Source organism: Giraffa tippelskirchi, chromosome 10 (genome assembly GCF_054371585.1).
Source record: "Giraffa tippelskirchi isolate mGirTip1 chromosome 10, T2T-mGirTip1v1.2.pri, whole genome shotgun sequence".
In the NCBI taxonomy this organism is placed as follows: Eukaryota; Metazoa; Chordata; class Mammalia; order Artiodactyla; family Giraffidae; genus Giraffa; species Giraffa tippelskirchi.
The window spans coordinates 81,727,263-81,752,806 of NC_137284.1; the positions used below are offsets into that span (position 1 = coordinate 81,727,263).

General features: G+C 37.0%; 1 protein-coding gene and 1 long non-coding RNA gene across 3 annotated transcripts in view; both read right to left on the reverse strand.

The window, feature by feature from the left end:
* Positions 1 to 25,544, reverse strand: part of LOC145524398 (uncharacterized) — a 1,208,145-nt gene that overhangs the window by 949,272 nt on the left and 233,329 nt on the right. The window lies entirely within an intron of this gene.
* LOC145523129 (uncharacterized) lies at positions 11,373 to 17,178 on the reverse strand. The gene is made up of 2 exons (XR_014066367.1): positions 17,044 to 17,178; positions 11,373 to 13,815 (listed from the first exon to the last, which is right to left on the reverse strand). It is a non-coding gene; the product is annotated as an uncharacterized LOC145523129 (long non-coding RNA).

Sequence of the window (25,544 nt, forward strand, 5' to 3'; positions counted from 1 at the left end):
CCCAGTAGCAATGTGAGCACATTTAATATTGTTTTAAACTTCAGGAGCCACCCCAATGGTTTCCTATGTTTGTTTATTTTGGGTTGTGGTTATGATTCCTACATAAATGTTTACAGATCTCTTCAAGTTTCAGACTACTTTTGGAAAGACTATAGCCTCTAAAGGTAAGAATTTGTAGTCCTGTGACCTTTTTCACAAAATACAGTTGCAAGTTTGACATGAGAAGTTATAGAAATAGGGTCTGTTGCAATGGAATTAATCTTTATCTATCCTGATTTGCTGAAAGTATAAATATCAAGTCAGAAAAAAAAAGAGTGCCTCTTCCTAGCATACCAGACCTTGGAATTACCACAAAGTCTATAACAAAAGCAGTGGGTGGACACATGACAATTAGGAAGTGGATTTCAACCACTAACCCATTCACAAATGCTACAGAAAATGCCTTTAGACAAAAACCACTGGTTTCTTCCATCAAAGATTGAACTTAGAAGTTAAGTAGCACTTTTCTATTTTACTATGGACAAAGAAAATTTGAAAATTGAACAAATAGCAGTTTGATCAGTTTAGATACCTATATAATTTAAGCAAAATGTCTCTTTAATTGCTAAACACTTTTCTATTTAATTTTTATGAAACATTTCAAATGCTTTCCTTTCCTTCATCTAAGTTGCTTTCTATATCTATAGGGCAGTTGAATATCATAATTGTTAACAATTTGGTAAAATCAGGCAAACTGATTCAAATCCCTACTCCTCAACTTACTAACTATACATTTGGTATTTTTAGGTAGTCTCCCTAGCATCAATGTCTTCATCTTTAAAATGACATAATGGCACCTATCATTAAATATAACATATAAAATACACAGCACAGTGCTTTGTATTAGGAAGCCCTCAGTTAAGTTCATTTCAGTTCAGTCGCTCTGTCATGTTCAACTCTTTGCGGCCCCATGGACCACAGCATGCCAGGCATCCCTGTCCATCATCAGCTCCCGGAGTTTACCCAAACTCACGTCCATCAAGTTGGTGATGCCATCCAACCATCTCATCGTCTGTCGTCCCCTCTCCTTCTGCCATCAATCTTTCCCAGCATCAGGGTCTTTTCAAATGAGTCAGCTCTTAGCATCAGATGGCCAAAGTATTGGAGTTTCAGCTTCAACATCAGTCCTTCCAAAAAACACCCAGGACTGATCTCCTTTAGGATGGACTGGTTGGATCTCCTTGCAGTCCAAGGGACTCTCGAGAGGCATCGACAACACCACAGTTTAAAAGCATCAATTCTTCAGCCCTCAGGTTTCTTTATAGTCCAACTCTCACATCCATACATGACTACTGGAAAAATCATAGCCTTGACTAGACAGACCTTTGTTGGCAAAGTAATGTCTCTGCTTTTTAATATGCTGCCTAGGTTGGTCATAACTTTCCTTCCAAGGAGTAAGCATCTTTTAATTTCATGGCTGCAATCACCATCTGCAGTGATTTTGGAGCCCCCCAAAATAAAGTCTGACACTGTTTCCACAGTTTCCCCATCTATTTGCCATGAAGTGATGGGACCACATGCCATGATCTTAGTTTTCTGAATGTTGAGCTTTAAGCCAACTTTTTCACTCTCCTCTTTCACTTTCATCAAGAGGCTCTTTAGTTCTTCTTCACTTTCTGCCATAAGGGTGGTGAAATCTGCATATCTGAGGTTATTGATATTTCTCGCAGCAATCTTAATTCCAGCTTGTGCTTCCTCCAGTGCAGCATTTCTCATGATGTACTCTGCATATAAGTTAAATAAGCAGGGTGACAATATACAGCCTTGACATACTCCTTTCCTAATTTGGAACCAGTCTGTTGTTCCATGTCCAATTCTAACTACTGCTTCCTGACCTGCATACAGGTTTCTCAAGAGGCAGGTCAGGTGGTCTGGTATTCCCATATCTTGAAGAATTTTCCACAATTTGTTGTGATCCACACAGTTAAAAGCTTTGACATAATCAATAAAGCAGAAAAGACATTTTTCTGGAACTCTCTTGCTTTTTTGATGATCCAGTGGATGTTGGCCATTTGATCTCTGGTTCCTCTGACTTTTTAAAACCAGCTTGAACATCTGGAAGTTCACGGTTTACGTATTGCTGAAGCCTGGCTTGGAGAATTTTGAGTGTTACTTTACCAGCATGTGAAATGAGTGCAATTGTGTGGTAGTTTGAGCATTCTTTGGCATTGCCTTTCTTTGGGATTGGAATGAAAACTGACCTTTTCCAGTCCTGTGGCCATTACTGAGTTTTCCAAATTTGCTGGCATATTGAGTGCAGCACTTTCACAGCATCATCTTTTAGGATTTGAACTAGCTCAACTGGAATTCCATCTCCTCCACTAGCTTTGCTCATAGTAATGCTTCCTGAGGCCCACTTGACTTCACATTCCAGGATGTCTGGCTGTAGGTGAGTGATCACACCATCGTGATTATCTGGGTCGTGATGATCTTTTTTGTACAGTTATTCTGTGTATTCTTGCCACCTCTTCTTAACATCTCTGCTTCTGTTAGGTCCATACCATTTCTGTCCTTTATTGTGCCCACCCTAGGAAACCATTTTGGAAGGTAGCGTAGTTTGCATATAGTATACATGTTGGTTTTGAACAGGCCATGTCTCTGACAAATTTGGACTTATTTTTCTCATGAAGAAATAAGAATTGGCCATTGCTGGCTCAGCATCTTAATGATGTCCATGCTGAGGACTGAGTTATCATCTTGACCTTACCCTGCTGCAGCTCCAGCCAATGTGTCAGCTTTCTAAGCTGAAGAAGTGAGTGTAAAAGGGAAGTATTCATCTCAACTATCCCTTTAATCAGGATAGCAAGAGATTTTTTTTTCATTTGATCCACCTGTAGATCAACAGATATCTCTAAATATAAGGAAGACTGAGAATGAAATTTTTGAATTTCTAAGTTTTGTGGTAAAATTGGCAAGTAGGAAAGAGATTGAGAATGTCTTCAAGCTACCAAAAGAGATAGTATTGCTTTAATTCCAAGTATTTGTTTAAGAATTTTATTTGTATTAAATTATTTAATCCCCTTAGCTACTCAATTTGATCCCAATGTGTTAGACACAATCATAAGTTTCATTTTATACATGAAGGAACCACAGTACTGAGAGGTTAAATGAGGTTCACATGGCTGGTCTATGCTGGGGTTCAAATCAGGTTAGTCTGACTTCGGTCTCTGTATCCTAATTACCATGCACTACTGCCTTTTAATGAAGAGTACAGGGACACTGTTTGCCAAGTAGTTGCAGCAGCAGGAGGATCAAGCCCTCCTAAGAGGGTCACGAGGACTCAAACTTAAGCAATGCTAACAGAGTAGTGATTGCTGTGTCAAGTAGTTTCCGTGAGCAGAGATCCAGCTTTGTAAATTCTTGGGAATTTAACTCTAACTCCGTGCTGTTACATAACTATGTTAACCTTACAACTCCTTTAGTATGAAAAAAAAAACAAAACCCTAACAATTCTGTTTCAGTAATCAACAGATCAGGGTGGCAAAAGGTAGTGGGACAGAGTTAACCTAAACAAAAACATCAATCACATGGATCTAATTGACATTTGTAGAGTACTTCAACTAACACAGCAGGATACTTCAAGTTCACATGTAACATTCACCAAGATAAACCACATTCTGGGCTATCAGACATACCTTCACAAACTTAAGTCAGACCACAAGGAATTAAACTAGAAATCAGTAACAGAAATATAGCTGGAAAATCCAAAAATATTTAGAGATAAAACAACATGATTCTAAATAAGATATGGGCTAAAGAAGATGTCTCAAGAGACATTAGCAAATATTTTGATCTAAGCATAAATGAAAATAGAACATATCAAAATATGTGGGATATAGTGAAAACAGTACTCAGGGGGATACTTAGATTACTAAATGCTATAAATCATAATAGTCGACAATAAGAAAACAACCCATTTGAAAAGTGGCTAAAATATTAGAACAGAATCTTACAAAAGAAGATTGGCCAATTGCAAAGGAGTATATGAAAAGATACTCAATGTCATTTCTTGTTAGGGAATTGCAAATTAAAACAACATTGAGATACCAATGTACATATATTAGAATAGCCAAAACCCCAAACACTGACAGTATCAAATGCTAGGGAAGATATGACGTGACAGTCACTCTTATTCATTGTTAGTGGGAACGCAAAATGGAATAGCCATTTGGAAGAGGATTTGGCCAATCTTACTATATGATTCTGTAACTGTGCTTCAAAATATTTATCCAGCTGAGCTGAAAACTTATGTCCATGCTATGAACTGCACAGGGATGTTTATTGGAAGCAACCAATTGGAAGCAATCAAGATGTCATTAATTGTGAAGAGATAAACTGTGGTACATGATGCAATGGAATATTGACATTCCATAGATAAAAGAAAATTACAAGTGATAAAAAGAAATGAGCTATCAAACCATGAAAAGACATGGAGGAAACAAATGTATATTGCTAAAGAAGTCAGTCTGAAAAGGCTACATGCAATGAGATTCTGTTTGTAGAACATTCTGGAAAAGGCAAAGCTATAGATGCTGTAAAAAAAAAAAGTGTTCATGGGGAAAGAAATTTAAAAAGTGATGCACAGGAGAGGTCGGGTTATGAAATTCTTCCCTGTGATACTATAATGGCAGATACTTGGCACCATGCATTTCTGAGTTCATATAACTTCATAAGTTAAAGAGCGAACATAAACTCATGCAAATTAACAAAAAAATTACTCAGGAGATCAGGGGATCCCAGAAAAGAAAGCAGGCTATAGCAATAAAATATAATTATATTACAAATATGTGACATAACTTTACTGAAGGGGGGAAAGGATATAAGTATAATATAAAATTAAATGCATTTGTCTCTGTCAACTTTGGGCAGACTTGTGGTACATGCAGCTTTAAAGAAGTCCAAGTGCAATCTAGCCATGATCTCTGAAGGAGGAGGGGTGAAGTGTCCTTCCCGCTCTTCCCTGAACGGAGAATAACTGAGCTCTATGATCTTGAGTCAGCACTTTTTGGCTTAAAATATGTGAAAAAAATTTAAACTAAATAAACCTCTTCTTGTATATTCATCTAGAAAAGGGTGATGATAAAAATACCTGCCTCAAAGAGCTCTATATGAAATAAATAACAATATTTTACAATAGGTGTTATAATCAGTGAAGTGAAGTTGCTTAGTCGTGTCCAACTCTTTGTGATCCCACAGACTGTAGCCTAACAGGCTCCTCCATCCATGAGAGTTTCCAGGCAATAGTACTAGAATGGGTTGCCATTTCCTTCTCCGGGGGATCTTCCCGACCCAGGGATCGAACCCCAGTCTCCCACATTGTAGACAGATGCTTTACTGTCTGAGCTACCACGGAAGTCCTATAGGTGTTATAAGGAGTTACCAAATTGTAATGCTTATTCTGATTGCTATCATGGTGAGACAGCTCTTTGGTTTTCTGTCACAGGACTTATTTATTAAATTCTGTTACACATAAATTTAGTTTCAGGATCATTCCAAAATCTACACTTCTTTCTTCTTCCTTTCACATCATGACTTCCCCACATCAGTCCAAGTTAAAGAAGAGAACTGTATCCACTGGTTGGAGGGTAGTAATTACAGTGCTAAACTTGCATAGTAATGGAGAGTACAGGTAATTGTAGTTTCCAGGTAGTTGCTCACTGTTTCTCTCTTGGTTAGTCCTGATTTACCTGGTAAACATGGATTCAACCAAGCAGCATCCTCTCAGAAAGACTACCTTCTCCAGTAGCATGTGTATGCTTTTATCAAACTCTCACTAAATTAAAGGATAAAATAATTTAACTATCAGATAAATAGCAATAAGAAACTAGAATTCTAGAAAGAAGTGTCAGTGACTAGACAAGAAGATATGATGGCTATAAATGGGCATAATCTCCTAATGAATAAAAGGTGAATTCAAAAGGCATTTTTATTTGGGTGCTTTAATCTTTTCATTGGAAATAGATTGCAAAATATAAGAATTAATTCATGTAATTTTTTATCTACCATTTTTTATACCTTAGTAAAAGCAATGTAGGCTGTTTCACATCATTTATTTATAAAATGAACTATGTTAGAATCAAAACTGTTCCCCTTATGAATTAAAGTGATAAAAAATTATAGGAAGAAGAAGTCCAACCAGTAATGAGCTCCTGTGCCTTTCTAGTATTAATATATGGCCTCTTCTTTTTGTAGATTGAAATAAAAATATCAGACAAAAACCTTTAAAGGTCTTGGATATTTAAAAATAGTATTTCTTACTGATTGTCTAATACTTCTATAATGGATGATTTTATTTCTAAATCTCAAAACTAGCACACTCTGAAATAGTTTAGTCCATTTATTCTGTAGTGTTTGAGTTTTTTGCATCATCATGTAAAGACTCTCACTGTTTATGAATAAATATCTTTCTTTAATTATTGCTTTTCATTTTTTTTAACTTCTCACAGCTGCTGCCTAATGAATACTGTAGGATATTCATAAGACATGAACAAAGTTTTTTTTTTAATGGATATTCTGAATTTGACATTCTTGAAATCAAAGATAAAACAGAATGAGAATTTGTTTTCCTCAGGCAAAAGAAGTAACAAATACATTCATTGCAGATGAGTATTTTTAAACTTAGAAAAAAGCATATACATTTTCATTTATAAAATGAAAGTATATACAACATCCAGATTTCTGAAACCTTTCCTTTTTTTTACTGAACCTAGCCAAGTTTCAGAGATGTCACAAAGTTCTTTAGATGATTGGTTTTAAAGGGTCAGCTTTTCTACCCTATTTTGTATTCCTCTAGAATATTATTTCTGAAAGTATACATTATTACAAGCAAGACTGTTTTCTTCGTCCTTTGCAATCCTAAGATACTCACTCAGTCTTGTCTGACTCTTTGTGACCCCATGGACTATACAGTCCATGGAATTCTCCAGGCCAGGATACTGGAGTGGGTATCATTTCCCTTCTCCAGGGGATATTCCCAACCCAGGATCGAACCCAGGTCTCCCACATTGCAGGTGGATTCTTTACCAGCTGAGCCACCAGGGAAGCTCCACTGCAATCCTAAACACCTAGTTAAACCAGTTTTTTGGTAACATGGTAAAATGTATTTTAACTCAAATTCTCCTAAGCTAACTGGCCTAAGTGAGAGCAAAGCTAAAAACATGAATCTGTCATTTGGTCATAATAACCTTCTTAATTAAATATGTTTACAGAATGATCCTCTAATACATCTTTCAGTTAATTGCCTTCCATTGAGACTGCCCCGCTGCACTATATATACTATATAAATGCACTATACATTTTAAGACAGTATAGTGTTTCTATACGCCTGACTGAATTTAAGATCTGTTTACTGTCAAAGAAGTTCCTTCATGAACATTTTTATATATGAAACCATTTTTGGTCACACCAGTCTGGAAGACATAAACCTGGCTCTATTGACAGTAATAAACTATACTTCCCCATCTTCTTATATATTCAGTGTTAGAGAAATTACAGCTCCTGATAAACTTTCCCAAAATATGACTTTTTTCTCAGTAATATATGGATATGTTATATCTGATATCAGTGGCCACTATCATTTTCTTCTTAATCCATTCCAGTGATCTTTAGGAAGATCTTCTCTGGAGGTCTTTACTCTCTGAAAATCTATTTTATTCATCCATTTAAGGATGTATTCCACAAGTATTTATTGAGCCTTTACTGTGTATCAGAATCTTTTTATACCCTACAGATTTGGAATTGAATAAAACAGTAAATCAATTAAAATTGAATAAATATCCTTGCCGCCATGCACCTTATATTCTAGGAGGAAAAGATAAATGATAAGCCAAGTAGATAAGTTTTACATATTATAAACACACACATACACACAATTAGTAAATATGAATAGAAGTAAAGCAGAAAAAAGGAAAGAGTGGGGTAATATAGCAGGAAATTCATTTTCATTTCTCTGGATGCCAGAGACGGTACTATGTATTTTTGTGCCTCTGGATTATAAATTCCATAGGATAGAAACGTTTTCCTGTTTCATTCTCCATAGTATTCTTAGCATATATGCAGTTGTGCTGGACATATTTTAAATATATAATAGACATATAGGTTGAATGAGCAAACCAGAGCCAAGAATGCTAATGACAAAAATTAACATTTACCTTGTTCAACAGATTCCACCTCTAAGTGTTCCTGGTGAATGCAGATTTTATGTAGCATAGGCACCACTATCTGGAATGGATCCCCAAAGTGTCAGAGTAGAATCATATTTTTTCTGATTTGTTCAGAATAATAGAAAAAAATATTGGGGAGAAGAGGAGTAGCCATGTGGATAACCCCCCAAAACCAAAGCAAATAAATTTCTTCACTTTGGATGTTACCAACTGGAATGATTGAATATAAGTCAAAGTATAATTTAGAGTCAGATAAAGACTGTTCCAGGAAACCAACTGTTAGGAGATAATTCTATGTAGGTCTCCTGTATTTCTGTACATTTTGCTGACCTATGTCCCAGACTATCTTCTCAAGGATGTTTGTACTGTGAAGATCTTTGAAAGAGACAGCCCTATAGCGTCTCTACCTTGAGCAAAGAGCAATTTTATTGTTTTTATTTCTATTTTTTTTTGTTTGTTTGTTTTTGTATTTCTAGCACAATAAAGATAATGACATCCTCTAGGGCCAAGATCAGGTTTATAACAGATTTAGGTTTATAACAGATTCAGGTTTATAACAGATTCCGGTTCCCTAATCTTGGAATTCCTCAGCTGTGACAAGCTACAGCATGTGCTATTTGTGTCATCCTCAAAGGACCCGGGAGCAAAATGAAGCAACACAAACATGAAGCTCATGCTACCTGCCCTGCCATGACTAATAAAGATCTTTGTCTCTCACTGAGGAGTCTCGTATCTTCTGCCAAGCATGAAACTAGGACCTACTTACTTGATAACTTTCAAGTTGAGTAAAATGCTCAGATTTGCAGTTCTTGACAGCAATATTCATTTTTGAAGAATTTAAGCAACTTGCTTTCTTTAAATTTACTAGAGGCAGAATTAAGTTTCAAAAGCATCAGCTTGGGTAGTTAATCAAATAGAATTTCACTTTATTCAAAGGTCAAGAGATAAATAAATTGCTTTTCAAAAGCAATTTAAGAGACTTTCTTTGTATTAATTGCAAGCAACAAAGATCAGTCCCTGTGGAAAACCAGACAGCCATGTACAGTTAATTCAAGTAATTTCATGTCAGTTATACATTTCACACTAATTTTACCTCAGGCTAAAATCATGTTAATTGCAACATTCCCAAAACAGAATTGTATTTGCAATATATTTATTATAATACTTTGGTAAATATGCAAATATTAGAGTAGGAAATAGAAAAGAATTATCCGTGATATAAATAAAGTATAAGGAAGACACAGATGCAGCACAAGAAAAGCAACATTAGATAATGATAGTAGTATAGCATGTGCTTTATTAACTTGTACAAGTCAAGGTGAGAATACACTTAGATTATTAGGTACTCTCAGCGTAATGGGAATCGTGCCTGTTTGAAACTCAGCTACAAATAAAAGTGGAGTTGACCCTTAGATACCAGGGGCCTATGCCAAGTGCTTATCTCTATTTCTTACAATATTAGTATAGAGTAGATCATAGTAATTATATCTCTGGAGTCAGAATAAACTCTAAGACCTCAGCAAGTCATTTAAACGGAAACCACAGGAATCATTAAATGATCATTATCATTCCCCCAAAGGGCTTAGTACAGTGCCTTATTACAGCCCTCAATTCATTTAATATACTTATCTATATAATTCCCATATCTCTATAACCAACTCCCTCTATATTAATTATATATAAAGCATAGATACAAAGCATCATTTTCAAGATGAAGAAAAAAAAAAAGCTCAATGAATTTAAGTAATTTGGCCAAGTTAAACACCTGGATAAGTATCAGGACCCAACATTGAAATTATATTTGTGATTTTATTACACTATATACAGTCTAGCATCCTTTGTAGCTCAGTTGGTAAAGAATCTGCCTGCAATGTAGGAGACCTGGGTTCAATCCCTGGGAGAATCCCATGGACAGAGAAGCCTGGTGGGCTATAGTCCATGAGGTCGCAAGAGTCAGAAAGCACCACCACAGTCTAGCATACAGAGCCTGAATTTAGATTAGGCAGGATTAGGCAGAAATTTATCTGGAGATAACTAGGCAATCTGGAGACCTGCCATGGTACCAGCAAGCTCTGGTGATTCAAACAGGCAGATGAATAGTATCATGAGGCCCAGAAATAGGTAACAAGATCCAATGATGTGATAAGATTTTGAGACACATTGCTAAGAATACTGATTCTATTCCAAAGAATACTGATAAGGAAAGGATAAGATTCAAGCCTCAGAGAAACCAGTGTACCAAGTAAAGTAGATTATCAAGGCAAGAACTGGCACAATAGAATTAGCCTGAAGCCCAGGAAAAGGAGGTTTAAGGCAAGAATTTGATAGGAACAAGGTAGGACCTGGGCTGACACTGAGTCAGTTTAGCTACTGAAGAATAATTATTTCCATTTTACAAGATGGAGGAAAAAAGAGAGATGAATATGAGTCGAAAATTTAAGAAACATGGGGACTAGGAATCAAACAAAGCAGTAAGGTTATATTTCTCTTTACTTGCTAATTTTCAAAACCCTCTGAATCTTAATGTTTAAAATAGATCAAATTTTGTTTATTCAAGAAATGTTATTCTGAGATCTATAATCCAATGGTTTATCTTATCCAATGTTTTTGATTTCTTATACCAGCTAAAAGTATGAAAATCAAAATTGTATTTGTATTTTTGTTGAAGACAGTCCTCAAAGCAAATATATTGTTTATTTAGTATTTGATTCCAAATTCTACTTGAGTTCTATCTACCTTGGTGACCTGGCCCAAATCACAGATTACCCTCAAGGCCCTTCTTGAAATTTTGCCTTAAGATGCTACCTGAAGACGAATTGTTTTTAAGTATGTTTTCCATGGGACTACACTATGATTGTTTTCTTTAAAAAATACAAATTCTAAGGAGAAATGAGGAATAATTTAACAGCACATAAGTAGGAAGAGGCAGATAATGTCTTAGCCAGTTATCATCCTTTTTGTTTGTTTGTTTGTTTGCTCCACTCAGTCCTTGCTTGATCATTCAAGAGGAAAGTTGAATTCGAAAACATTTTAAAAAAAAAAGAAAAAAAAAAAGGAAAGACACTCAGATTTTATTTTCCCACAGTGGACAAAGGGCTATAGCATATAAAGAGAGCCAAGGGAAGAAAGTGTCTGTGTAGTCCATTTTTCTTTATAATTTTCTTTATAATATTTGTAATTCTAGTATTAGTCTCACTACAAGCCCAACTCTGTAGACTAGTCATGTAATGGGATATATACATATATCAATCATTTGAATATTAGATTTACTTTTTACTTACAGGTAATGTGCTACATGATTTGAGTTCCCTGAAGTTTCAAGAATATGATTCATAGTGTAGAAGTCAAACCAAAAAAAAAGTGCTAGAGGCAAATAAGACACAAGTAATTATAGGTTTATTTTCTACCAGATCATTCTTATTCAATCAGAAACTAAAATTGAACTTTTTCTTAATTATATCAGTTAATCAAAGCATTTAAGTGTATTTTCTTTTATGACAGCCAAACATACTCATCTATGTAAATCTATGCATTATTTTATGCCAAATTAATATCTAACACTTAGCATTTTCACTTTTACTTTCTAATATATATATAACAAAAATCTGCAAAAATTATAAAATGCTTTTGAAAATTCTGAAAGAGATGAGAATACCAGACCACCTGACCTGCCTCTTGAGAAACCTGTATGCAGGCCAGGAAGCAACAGCTAGAACTAGACATAGAACAACAGACTGGTTCCAAATAGGAAAAGGAGTACGTCAAGGCTGTATATTGTCACCTGCTTATTTAGCTTACATACAGGGTACATCATGAGAAACGCTGGACTGGAGGAAGCACAAGCTGGAATCAAGATTGCCGGGAGAAATATCAATAACCTCAGATATGCAGAAGACACCACCCTTATGGCAGAAAGTGAAGAAGAACTAAAGAGCCTCTTGATGAAAGTAAAAGACGAGAGTGAAAAAGTTGGCTTAAAGCTCAACATTCAGAAAACTAAGATCATGGCATCTGGTCCCATCACTTCATGGCGAATAGATGGGGAAACAGTAGAAACAGTGGCTGACTTTATTTTTGGGGCTCAAAAATCACTGCTGATGGTCATTGCAGCCATGAAATTAAAAGACACTTACTCCTTGGAAGGAAAGTTATGACCAACCTAGACAGCATATTAAAAAGTAGAGACATTACTTTGTCCACAAAGGTCTGTCTAGTCAAGGCTATGATTTTTCCAGTGGTCATGTATGGATGTGAGAGTTGGACTATAAAGAAAGCTGAGTGCTGAAGAATTGATGCTTTTGAACTGTGGTGTTGGAGAAGACTCTTGAGAGTCCCTTGGACTGCAAGGAGATCCAACAAGTCCATCCTAAAGGAGATCAGTCCTGAGTGTTCATTGGAAGGACTGATGTTGAAGCTGAAACTACAATACTTTGGTCATCTAATGCGAAGAGCTGACTCATTTGAAAAGACCCTGATGCTGGGAAAGATTGAGGGCAGGAAGAGAAGGGGATGACAGAGGATGAAATTGTTGGATGGCATCACCGACTCAATGGACATGAGTTTGGGTCAACTGCCGGAATTGGTGATGGACAGGTAGGCCTGGCATGTTGCGGTTCATGGGGTCTCAAAGAGTCGGACATGACTGAGCGACTGAACTGAAGTGAACTGAATGCTTGCAAATAATATGATACTTTCTCTTTAAATAACATTTTAAAAATAATGAAAAATTACACTGAATTCCTTTCTGAACATTGGCATCAAGGTTCTACACTCCCATTTACTAATATGTCAGGCCTCCCAAAAATCTCTTCCAAGAAACATGCTAAAAATAAGGCATTCTAATACATAAAGATGACCTACCCAATCTAACACTCTTGGCTAGAAAACTGATGAGGAGCTCCAATTCTACCAAAAACTGATTAAGAAGCACATTCCAAGCACATCTCACGTCTAGATATTTTCCACCTAGATATTACTCATAGTGTCCAAGCCAAATAGTTCACAATTTGCCACCCCTCCACACCTCGTTCCACATGAGATATAGAAGAGTCATCTGAAATACTCTACTTGATTAATTTCAGAAAACTATTCCAAACCAATTAGACTTTGAAGTTTTATAATTTTTCCAATTTTATTAAATTCATTACATGTCTTATTTTTTTAAAAAAGCCACATAAAATACTACACTGTATTTCTCATGAAACATGTCATTCATGTCTTGCTTTCACAAAGAAGTGGTGTTGTCTTTCTTATCAAAGATAGGAATCACCTAACTTTTTACTAGCTTTTTCACTTGCAGGTAACTTTTTGTAACAAATGCAATTCTCTGTGTCTGCTTCCTAATCTTTGAAGTGAAAATAATACTATTACTTAATTTAGGATTATTATGAATATATGAGTTAATCCACATGAAGTGTTTAGCATACTGAAAGTCTAATTTTTAGCTATAAATCTTACTATTATCAGGTAGCTCAGTGTTTTCAAGAAGATGTCATTCTTTTCTCCAGCTTGACTGGTTAAAGTGTGATCATAAATTTACTAACCACTGTGAAGTCAGTCGCTCAGTTATGTCCGACTCTTTGAGACCCCATGGACTATAGCCTACCAAGCTCCTCTGTCCATGGGATTTTCCAGGCAAGAGTACTGGAGTGGGTTGCCATTATTGAATTCCAAGTAATTGTCATGCTTTTCAATCTCAGATAAATTGCCATTCAAAATATTTAAAAGATGGACCAAAAGAGACTATTTATAGTGAGTTTCCTGAAAAACATGCATCCATTCATTTTTTAGGAGAAATTTCAATTATTCCATATGATTTTCATAGATGATACAAAAAGGGGACTGTATGGTCACATATTTTCTAAAACATTAATAAATTCAACTTTTTTCAAACTACCACACAATTGCATTCATTACACATGCTAGCAAGGTAATGCTCAAAATCCTCCAAGCTAGGCTTCAACAGTACATGAACCAGATGTACAGCTGGATTTAGAAAAGGCAGAGGAACTAGATCAAATGGCCAACAACCACTCGATCACAGATAAAGCAAGAGGGTTCCAGAAAAACATCTACTTCTGCTTCACTGACTATGCTAAAGCCTTTGAGTGTGTGGATCACAACAAACTGTGGAAAATTCTTAAAGAGATGGGAATACCAGAACACCTTACCTGCCTCCTGAGAAATCTGTATGCAGGTCAAGAAGCAACAGTTAGAACCGGACATGGAACAATGGACTGGTTCCAAATAGGAAAAGGGGTACATCAAGGCTGTATATTGTCACCCTGCTTATTTAACTTATATGCAGAGTACATTATGTGAAAGGCAGGGCTGGATGAAGTACAGCAATATCAAGATTTCCAGGAGAAATATCAATACCCTCAAGTATGCAGATGGCCCTGGGGGAGGGCACGGCAATCCACTCCAGTAATCTTCCTGGAGAACCCCCATGGACAGAGGAGCCTGGCAGGTTACAGTCTATGGGGTCGCAAAGAGTCAGACACCATTGAGCGACTAAGCACAGCACAGTGCAGCACACGCAGATGACACCACCCTTAGGGCAGAAGGTGAAGAGGAACTAAAGAGCCTCTGATGAAGGTGAAAGAGGAGTGTGAAAAAGCTGGCTTAAAACTCAACATTCAAAAAACTAAGATCATGGCATACAGTCCCATCACTTCATGGCAAATAGACGGGGAAACAGAAACCGTGACAGACTTTATTTGCTTGGGCTCCAAAATCACTGTGGATGGTGATTGCAGCCATGAAATTAAAAGACCCTTGCTTCCTGGAAGAAAAACTATGACAGACCTAGACAGCATAATAAAAAGCAGAGACATTACTTTGCCAACAAATATCCCTATAGTCAAAGCTATAGTTTTCCAGTAGCCTGTATGGATGTGAGAGTTGGACCATAAAGAAATCTGAGTGCCAAATAATTGATGCTTTCAAACTGTGGTGCTGGAGAAGACTTGAGGGTTCTTTGGACTGCAAGGAGATCCTTGCAGACACTCCTAAAGGAAATCAACCCTGAATATTCATCGCAAGAACTGATGCTGAAGTTGAAGCTCCAAGACTTTGGTCACCTGATGCGAAGAGCCGACTCATTGGAAAAGACTCTGATGTTGGGAAAGATTGAAGGCAGGAGAACGGGACAACAGAGGGTGAGATGGTTGGATAGCATCACCAACGCAATGGACATGAATTTGAGCAAGCTCCTGGAAATAGTGAAGGACAGGCAAACCTGGCATGCTGCAGTCCATGGGGTGGCAGAGTCAGACACGACTGAGTGACTGAAAAACAACAGTAATCATAGTAACTTTTGTCGATACTTATAACAAGCTATACTTATACAAATGTCTCCAAAATTTTACTTCAGCTGAGACTTCTACTCTGAACCCAACATGTTCAAAATCGACAATCGAGTCGTAATTTATAAACTGCCTCTAATCAACTTCCTCTTGCCCATAAAAAGTTGAGTCTATTTAGTTGCACAGTTAGACATTATCTTGGATAATTCTTCCTCCCCTCACCCATATCCATCTTTTTAGTATTCACATTGATATTACTGCCCTGAACAGGCACACACCTTCTCACTTCCACTCTGTCCATTTTACTTCAAGAAAGCCTTTTCTCTCTCTCTAATTATGTGAATATTCTATGAACTGGTCTATTTATATCTACTTTGCTCTTCCTTTGCCACACTACAGAAAGAGAAATCTTGTCAACAACGTACATTTAGTCATGTTATTTTTAACAATCTTCCATTGTTTTCTTTTCCTCTTAGGAGCAACACGCGTCATATGACCTAGTTGTTTGTACTCCCTCCCTGCCCTCTCTCTCAATCTCTTGCTGCCCTTATTACACTGATTCTGTTCCACTTCCTAGTATGTGCCATGACCACAGTTCCCTCTTACTGCAAGACCTTAACACATGCTGTTCCTCCTACTTGCAATGCTCTTTCCCAACTAAATTCTACTCAAAATTTTGACTTTGGCTCAAGGGCTACAGCTTTCTCTAACCATACTCTACACTGCAATTTAGATCAGACTCTTCCTTCTACCCCTCCTTCTTTCCTTTCTCTCCCTCTTTATTTTTTGAAACTTGAGGGGCAGAATTGATTAAACAAATAGTTCATGGAACATTATCATCACCTATGTGGGCATAACTGTAACACTGTATTTTTTTAAAGATGACCTCAACAATCTCTCTAATGTTTTTCTTGCCACTACTTCTATTGAGAAGTAGAGTCTATGATACTTCTTATATCAGCATGTGAATGTGGCTTCTTTCATCATAAAGTATGGCAGATTTGTTTTGATGTGACTTTTGAGGTAGGTCATTAAAGAACATCCACCCTCCACTTGGTTCTCTTGGAACATCCATTCACTGGAAGCCCCCTTTTAGATGCTTTCTCTCAGATACCAGCCATCTGGCTGGGAGAAGCCTCAGCAACACAGAGAGGCCATGTGTAAGTGTTCTACTGATCAGCTCCATTTGGCTATTGTTCAGTCGCTGAGTTGTGTCTGACCAATCTTTAAATTATCTCATCCTTGATTCCAAATGTGAGTAAAAACATCATCTTGAAAATAGATCATCCAGACCCAGATGCTTGTGTCCCCAGCCATTTTAATCTTCTAGGCTGAATTCTCAGACAAACTGCAGCCTTTCTGAATTCCTAACTCATAGATCAGTGAGTATAATAAATGCTGTTATTTTACATCACTAAATTTTTGGATGATTTGTTACATAGCAGTAATAATCAGGACAAATGCCCATTTTGCTTTATATTTTTTCATTATTTATCATTTTTGAGTGAAAAGTCCCACTTCTATTCTCTTTCCACTGACCACTGTACTACTCTGTTTTAATATGTGCCCTTTTATAAGTAGATATCTGTAAGGAATGTTAACAGTTGTTTCTTCTATATATCTATTTTCATTAAAATAAATGATCTTGATCTAAGATATTTCCCCCTGACTTTTCCTGGTCAGCACTCTTCACAACCTGTCTAGGCTGGTAATTGCATATCAAAGTCACTGTTCCTAAACGCTCCATACTACTCCACTATGGGCATTCATCACATTTATTTGTAATATGCTCATTCTTTACTTTTTCACTGACTTTGGCTTTTGGGGGTGTGTGTGCCACATGGCATAAAAGATCTTAATTCCCTGACAAGGGATCGAATCTGTGCCCCCTGCAGTACAAGCATAGAGTCTTAACCACTGGACCACCAGAAAGTCCCATCACATTTTTTTATGACCTAGTTGTCTTGGGCTGAGTTCTTTCATTACCTCCAACTCCCTTCTTTGTGAAAAACCAATAAAACAAAAAACACCTCAATATGGACTAGAGTATATATAACAAGGGATATAATAAAGAGTGAAATAATTGGTTCAGAAGTATACTCATAAAAAGACAGGCATATATAATTCCCCTAAATACCATCAGGTATCTATAGCAGTCTCAACTTCTACCAGCAGTGCACAGGAACACAAAAATTTCCATCTTCTACATATTTACAAATACTTGACATTTTTCTAAGCTCTAATCCTGTGGAATCCTGGAATTGCTTTAGTTTAAAGTAGTAAGTTAATCAGAGAAGGAAATGGCAACTCACGCCAGTATTCCTGCCTGGGAAATCTCATGGACAGAGGACCCTGGCAGTCTACAGTGCAGGGAGTCACAAAAAAGTCTGACACAACTTAGTGACTAAACAACAACGACAAAGCAAATTAATAATATAACATAGCCCTTTGTTGGAGTGCTATTTTCCCATTTTTACTTAGGTTTCCTGAGTTTTCCTTTTGATTTGCAGAAATTCTTTGTAGATATTCTTTGTTTGAAGCATTACAAATATTTTATCCTGGACTAAGAGATTCCCTGATAGCTCAGTTGGTAAAAAACCTGCCTGCAACGCAGGAGACCCCAGTTCAATTCCTGGGTTGGGAAGATATGCTGGAGAAGGGATAGGCTACCCACTCCAGTATTCTTGGGCTTCCATTGTGGCTCAGCTGGTAAAGAATCTGCCTGCAATGCAGGAGACTGGGTTCGATCCTGGGGTTGGGAAGATACCCTGGATAAAATTTAACCAAAGTTCCCTAAAATTTGATATTTTCAAATCTGCCCTTAATATTATTATTTGTTCCTAAGCTTTTCTGCTTGGGTCCTTTATTTCACTTTTCCTATTCATGTCTTTATTCCATCCACAATTTACATTTGTATACAATGTAGATAGTGATACAACTTTAGTTTTCTCCACAGAAAAGTGAGCCAAGTTTTCCCAGTGCCATCTACTACATAATTCATCTTTTCTCCCCTGAAATTTGGTGTCTCGTTAATCCTATGCTTAGCATCTATATGTACAGGACACTGTTGGTATCTTTCTGTTCCTGCATCAGTACTCCAATGTTTCTATGATAATGATTCTGTGACAGTTTAATATCTAGTAGCATGAGGCCTCCTGGCTGTTTTACTCTTTTAAAAATAGTTTTAGTTAGTCATGGACTTCTATTCTTTTAATACATTTTTTGAGAACTGTTTTCTCGTGTTTCTCCAAAATCTTGCTTGAGTTTTATTAGAATTATTTTGAAGTTAGAGATAAATTTAAGACAATTTATTGTTGACTTTATAATAAGTTATCACATTCAGAAATATATTACCTCTTTCCATTTATTTAAGTCTTGTGTTATAACTTATGACAGTCTTTGAAGCTACTTACTGGTAATTCCTAGAGAGTCTATAGCGTTTTATTTTGTTTTGCTTTGTTTGAGGAGGAATGTTTTGTTTTGCTATTTTGAACTGTATTTACTATCAATCTTAGATTATTTTCTTGTAGAATAAAACACCACTTACTATTTTAAGTTGGTATTGTGTGAGACATTTCTGATTTCCTTTATTGGAGCCAGTAAGTATTTTGTTAATAATATCTTACCCAGTTTGTTGCTTGGTTTATTGTTTCCTCTCTTTCATGGTATCAGGATGTCCAAACACATCACCAAGCCAATAACAAACAATTCCAAAGTTTATTCCCTACTTGAGAACAAACAAATTGCTGGCAGAGGGGCCATCAGCAACAGGATTCTCTGACTTCAGATTGGGGAGAAAAAGCCTACTACTGGGTAGTTATTGATTTCTGAATGATGCTGTGGGCAGAGTGGTAGAGCAAGACAGGCTGCCCTGCATGAAAAGTTATCCACAGAACTTAGCAGAAGTGTCTGAGGATGATGTTCTTGCTGGTGTCAACATTTTGACCAAATGTCATTTTGCTGAGAAAGAGTTTTTACTCACACCCAGTTCTATTTTCCCATGACATATCACTTGCAAGTAAGGATAATTCAGTCTCTTTGTAATCTGCCCCCTTCTTTTTGGATGGTTCTATAAAATCATTTTCCATATTAGAGGAGACACATAGAAGACTCTGGCATGAGCCTTGCCTATGTTTCATTTCCAACTCTATCCTTTAGTAGGTATGTGATTTTGTTTTCTGTACCTTAGTTTGCTCATCTGAAAATTGGGTATCATATTGGTACTCAATTCACAATTATATATATATATATATATAATATTTAGAAGTGTCCCAGCAGAGAACAGTGGCAGGTTAATCTCTTTGAAGCATTTATTTCAGTGTGTAATTTTATCTCCTTAAATATGGTTGTGAATGTCAGTCTCTTCCGCTAGACTGTTGGCTCCATGAGAGCATCCACTTTATCTGGATTTGTTCACCATAATATTCCAAGCATTTAGCATATATTATGGAGCAGAGTAGATAGTATATGTTGAATAAATAAGTGAATGAAACAAAGAATGAATAAAAATGTTTATTATAAATTTCCTCTAAATAATTTAATATACTAATGAGTTTTTTTTTAATTCTAAAAGAATAAAATTTCCCAAGTATATATTACCATAGACCTTTTGTTTGACCTATTTCAGTGGAAAGCCACTAAGGACCAATGCCCATTTGTACCACAACTAGTGAAAACTTGTTCACTATTACTGGCATTAAGTCAGGCTATTAGAGAACCAAATACCCAGAATTTAGCATGTTGGCATCCATAGAACTGTTTGCTCTACATTACATTTCACTATAATACTCTAAGCTTATGCTGAATGGCTTTAGAAGGACCACTTCTATGAAATACTTCAATATTTTACTATAAAGAAGTAACTGAAAGTGTATGTTGTTAATTGTACATGGTTTTCTTGGTGAGGACCACTGAAGTAATTTCTGGTGTTGGTGAGAGAAATATTTTCCATTTTTTTTTTTTAATGTTTGCTTTCATGGAAAAAAAAACCAACAAATTTTCTTCATTAATTGCATTTGCTTGATCATAATAACCACAAGAAAGCTTCAAGTCAAATTTACATATGCCCTCTACTAAGACTTGATAGCTCAGTTGGTAAAGAATCCACCTGCAATGAAGGAGACCCTAGTTTGATTCCTGGGTCAGGAAGATCTGCTGGAGAAGGGATAAGCTACCCACTCCAGCATTCTTGGGCTTCCCTTGTGGCTCAGCTGGTCAAGAATCTGCCTGCAATGCAGGAGACCTGGGTTCGATCCCTGGGTTAGGAAGATCCCCTGGAGAAGGGAAAGGCTGCCCACTCCAGTATTCTGGCCTGGAGAATCCCATGGACATGGGGCTTCAAAAAGTCAGACACGACTGAGTGACTTTCACTTTTACTTCTACTATGAGTTAAAGTTTCTCTTCTAACTCTCAGTTTCATCAAAATGTTCCACTTTATTTATATTTTACTCATGCAGTTTAACTATTTTAACATATTTTATTAATTTAAAAGTATTCCTTTGTCCTTTATAAGACAAGGGAAAGTATAATAAAGAAGTCAATTTACAGTATAGTAATAAGATTATTTATAAAATAAATATTGCTAAAATAGCAGAGAGACTAAAAGGAGGAGGAGGATAAAAAGAAACAATGCCTATTACATATCTTTTGCTATTCTGTAATGGTAAATTGATCTTTCTTTGGGAAACCACATCTCTCCCCTCTCCTCCCTCAATCACTCCAGGGATCAAAGCCTTCCATACCCTGGACAGTGACTACTTGAGTCTGATGTGATGTAAGCCAAGCTGACTGGATACAACTGGGATTTTTGGTGAAACTTTTGGAAAAGAAGCATGCATTTTCTGAGTCTCCCTTAGAGTAGAAGCCATGAACCAGAGGTGGTAATCTTGCCACTATGCGAAACTGTCCACTTGAATGAAACAGCCTAAGAGGAAAGCAGAGAAAAGACATGGAGCCGAAATTCTCATGGAATCATTTAAGCCTGGAAATTCAACTGTGCCTGATGCATCCTGGGGCTAGCCAATTACTAACAAAATGTCAAATAAAACAATGATTGTTTTATGTAAAACTGAAGATGCTTTAGCCTGAGTTCTCCTTCAGAAAGAATAGCCTGGAACAAATATTTGAGGAAAGGTAGCAAGCATAGTTTGAGAGCAATCCTCAGAATCAGGTTGGGGCACCAGGAACAGTGAATTGAGAAAGAGAGAAAACCAAAACAAAAATGTTTTCTAGAGTTGGTCATTGCTATGGTCAATGTGGACTAGCTTCCATCAGGACCTTGTGAGGAACACTGAAGTATATGCCCAGAATTGTCTGCTCAAAGAAGAAAAGAACGCATTTATCTACTAGCCTCCTCCCAATGGTCAAGAGATGTCTCCAGGTTTCACAAGTGTAATTACAAGATGGTTTCATCAGGGAGACCCATGCCAGAAGTTAGAAACATGAGGTATATTGTGTATGAGGTGCTGTCATCTTGCACTTCCCCAAAGTGCTTCCCAAGATGTGGCTGGAGTAAAAGATAAGCCAAAAGCATAGGAACATGATAAATAAGGAGATATGTTAAAATGCAAACTCTAAAATACAGAATTGGAGAGAGGAACATGAGGATCCTTCTTCCTCAGCTAAAAAGGTGGCTATCTTACTATCTTTTTTTTTCCACAGATACAAAAAACAGGTGTTTGAAATGTATTCTATTGTACAAGAATGAAACTAGGAGTTACAAAGTCAGGAAATAAAGAAAAATATGAGCATTTTTATAAGCTCATTCCTATGGCCTTCATTAAAGTCTCATTTCCATTGTGTTGAAACAGGCTTGTCTGGAAAAATAAAAGAAAGCAAATTAATTTGTTGAGAAAAGTTCTTTCTTAACCTTTGTACAAGGGGTGATTTCTCACCTTTATCTCTGGCTATTCATTCAAAATTTGTTGAGAAATGGACCTAAGTCATTAGCTGAGAGTGAGGGAGATACAGATACAAAATTTTTTCCGTAAGAGAAGGAATTCCCAGACCAAAGTCATGATAAATCACCTGTGGTCCTCCACTGATATTTGCCTTTGGAACTTGACCACAAATAAGAAAGGTGACATCTTGCTAATCATTTGAGGGAGGTACTTTTCCTGATAAACCCTGAAGGAGGCTACAAGTCCTGGCACAGCTATACTTACTCCTCAGTCTATGGGTTCCCAAACCCATACTCTGAGGACATGAGCAATAAAGATGAGGATTTTTCCAGTAAGAAAATCCTCCTCCTTAAGGCCCTTCAAATGTGACTGACCATGGAGTGAAAACAAGAGACCTTCCTAGAAAGCAGAATAAGATTGGCTGGACATGGAACTCATTCCATTGCTGCTGGAAGGGAAAGGAGGACATCTGGTATTTACTGCTCTACAGGATATGTTTTGAGATTTGGACCAGTGATTGCTGGGTGTTATCTCTTTATTTCTCTTTATCAAAATGGGAGATTTGTCCACTTATCTTATTTTATTTTAAATATGTTGGAAATTATTAAATGTGACATTTAACTTGAAGTTGCTAGATAATGAATAATTACGTCACAGTTTCTCAACCAAGATACTACTTTTCACTTTTTGGTTTAAGAACTTTGAATTGTTTTCTGATTGTTGCAATCAAAAAATCCACTGGCTTTTGTACTGTGAAATTAACTAAGAGTAGGGGAATGTTTAAATAAGTACATCTATTTGATGCAATAGTGTGAAGCTACACAACAAGGTATAAAAGGGGTTCCCAGGTGGCTCAGTGATAAACAATCTGCCTGCCAATGCAGGAATGCAGGAGACTCAGACCTGGGTTCGATCCCTGAGTCGGGAAGATCCCCTGGAGAAGGGCATAGCTACCCACTCTTGTATTCCTGCCTGGAGAATTTCACAGGCAGAGGAGCCTGGTGGGCTACAGTCCATGGGATCGCAAAGAGTCGGACACAACTGAGCAACTAACACTTTTTCATATATTTAATAGTTAGTTTTCTTTGTCTCAAAGCATATTTAATGAAATGCTTAGATGAATCATTTGGAAAGTGTCAAGTATTGTCTATATCGGAAATCCTCTATCAAAATATGGTTGGAAATATTAATTATTTCATGGCATATGGGTCTGAGTCAATATAACTTTAAGGATAGAAATGTGGGATTATTTATGTGATCTGATTAGATTCAAAGGTATAAATGACACTTTTGATAGTGAGAGAGGGAACAATGGAATAGTTCATAGCATATGTTGAGGGTGGAGGAATGCTGGATTCTATTTGAAAGTGTTAGTCCCTCAGTCGTGTCTGACTCTATGCAACCCCATGGACTTTATCCTACAGGCTCTTCTGTCCAAGGAATTCTCCAGGCAAGAATACTGGAGTGGGTAGCCATGCCTTTCTCCAGGGCATCTTCCCAACCCAGGGGTTGAACCTAGGTCTCCCACATTGCAGGCAGATTTTTTACTGTCTGAGCCACATATCATATAATGGCAAACAATTGCTGACATTATTACTTATAAACATCTATAACCAGGTGTCTACAGAATCAAGGTTTTAAGTAGCCAAGATGTTGTTACCACTAAATCTTTAGAAACAATAGGGTCACAATAGGTTTGGTAGATCACTTATTTGGGGGGCGGGGCAAGGGGGCTGTGCTGCATAGCATATGGGATCTTAGTTCCCTGACCAAGAATCAAACTTGTGCCTCTGAAATGGAAGCATGGAATCTTAATTACCAGACCATCAAAAAGTCCCTGGTCACATGCTTTTAAGTGTGGTAGAAACTTGGAGAAAGAAAATTATAAACTTAAATCTTTAATTCTCATTTAAAGATATAGTAAGAAAAAAATAAATTCTAAAACTTCCTAAAAGAAAAAAAAAAGCCTTGACTGCTATAGTCACAGAGGTTGAAATTTCTGAAAACCAAACCAACAGTCTAATTCTGTGAGTAGTAAAATCACAATGTATAGTGAATTTTCAACCTTACACAAAGCATGTGCTTCCCTTCCTGCAACACTGGGTTTTGCTGGATTAATGGAGGGAGCTTGCATTCCTGGTGGAATGTTACCACCAGGAAGTATAGCAGTGGTTACAGAACCCTAGAAATTCAGTCTGTCACCTGGTCACTCTGGATTTCTCATTATGATGTATCAACAGGAAAAGAATAGGGTTACTATACAGATTGGAGAACACATTCTGACTATTAAGTGGAAATTGGGTAGAGATGAAGGGTTTAGAAGCAGTATAGCTGGAATGCAGGTGATCCTCTGAGATATCCCTCCATTTATCAACTTTCTGTAGTAAAATTTAAGGAAACAAATTACAATAGCCTGATACAGGGAGACTGTCAATGGACAGACTAGTCAGGAATAAAGGCATGGGTCACACCATTAGGCAATGATACGTACCCAGATGAGGTTCTTCCTGAGGGCAAAGGAAATGTGAAATGAGTAGGATAAGAAAGACAATATAAATCATAGCTATGACTGGTATTGACCATCTGGTGGTGTCCATGTGTAGAGTCTTCTCGTGTTGTTGGAAGAGGGTGTTTGCTATGACCAGTGTGTTCTCTTGGTAAAACTCTATAGCCTTTGCCCTGCTTCATTCTGTACTCCAAGGCCAAATTTGCCTGTTACTCCAGGTGTTTCTTGACTTCCACTTCAGTTCGCTGATTCCTAAAATGTTGACGTTCACTCTTGCCATCTCCTATCTGACCACTTCCAATTTGCCTTGATTAACATTCCAGGTTCCTATGCAATATTGCTTTTTACAGCATCGGATTTTACTTTCATCACCATTCACATCCACAACTGGGTATTGTTTTTGCTTTGGTTCTGTCTCTTCATTTTTCTAGAGCTATTTCTCCACTCTTTTCCAGTACCATATTGGGTGCCTACTGACCTGGGGAGTTCATCTTTCAGTGTCCTATATTTTTGCTATTCATACTGTTCATGGGGTTCTCAAGGCAAGAATACTGAAGTGGTTTGCCAGTCCCTTCTCCAGTGGACCACGTTTTGTCAGAACTCTCCACCATGACCCGTCCATCTTGGGTGG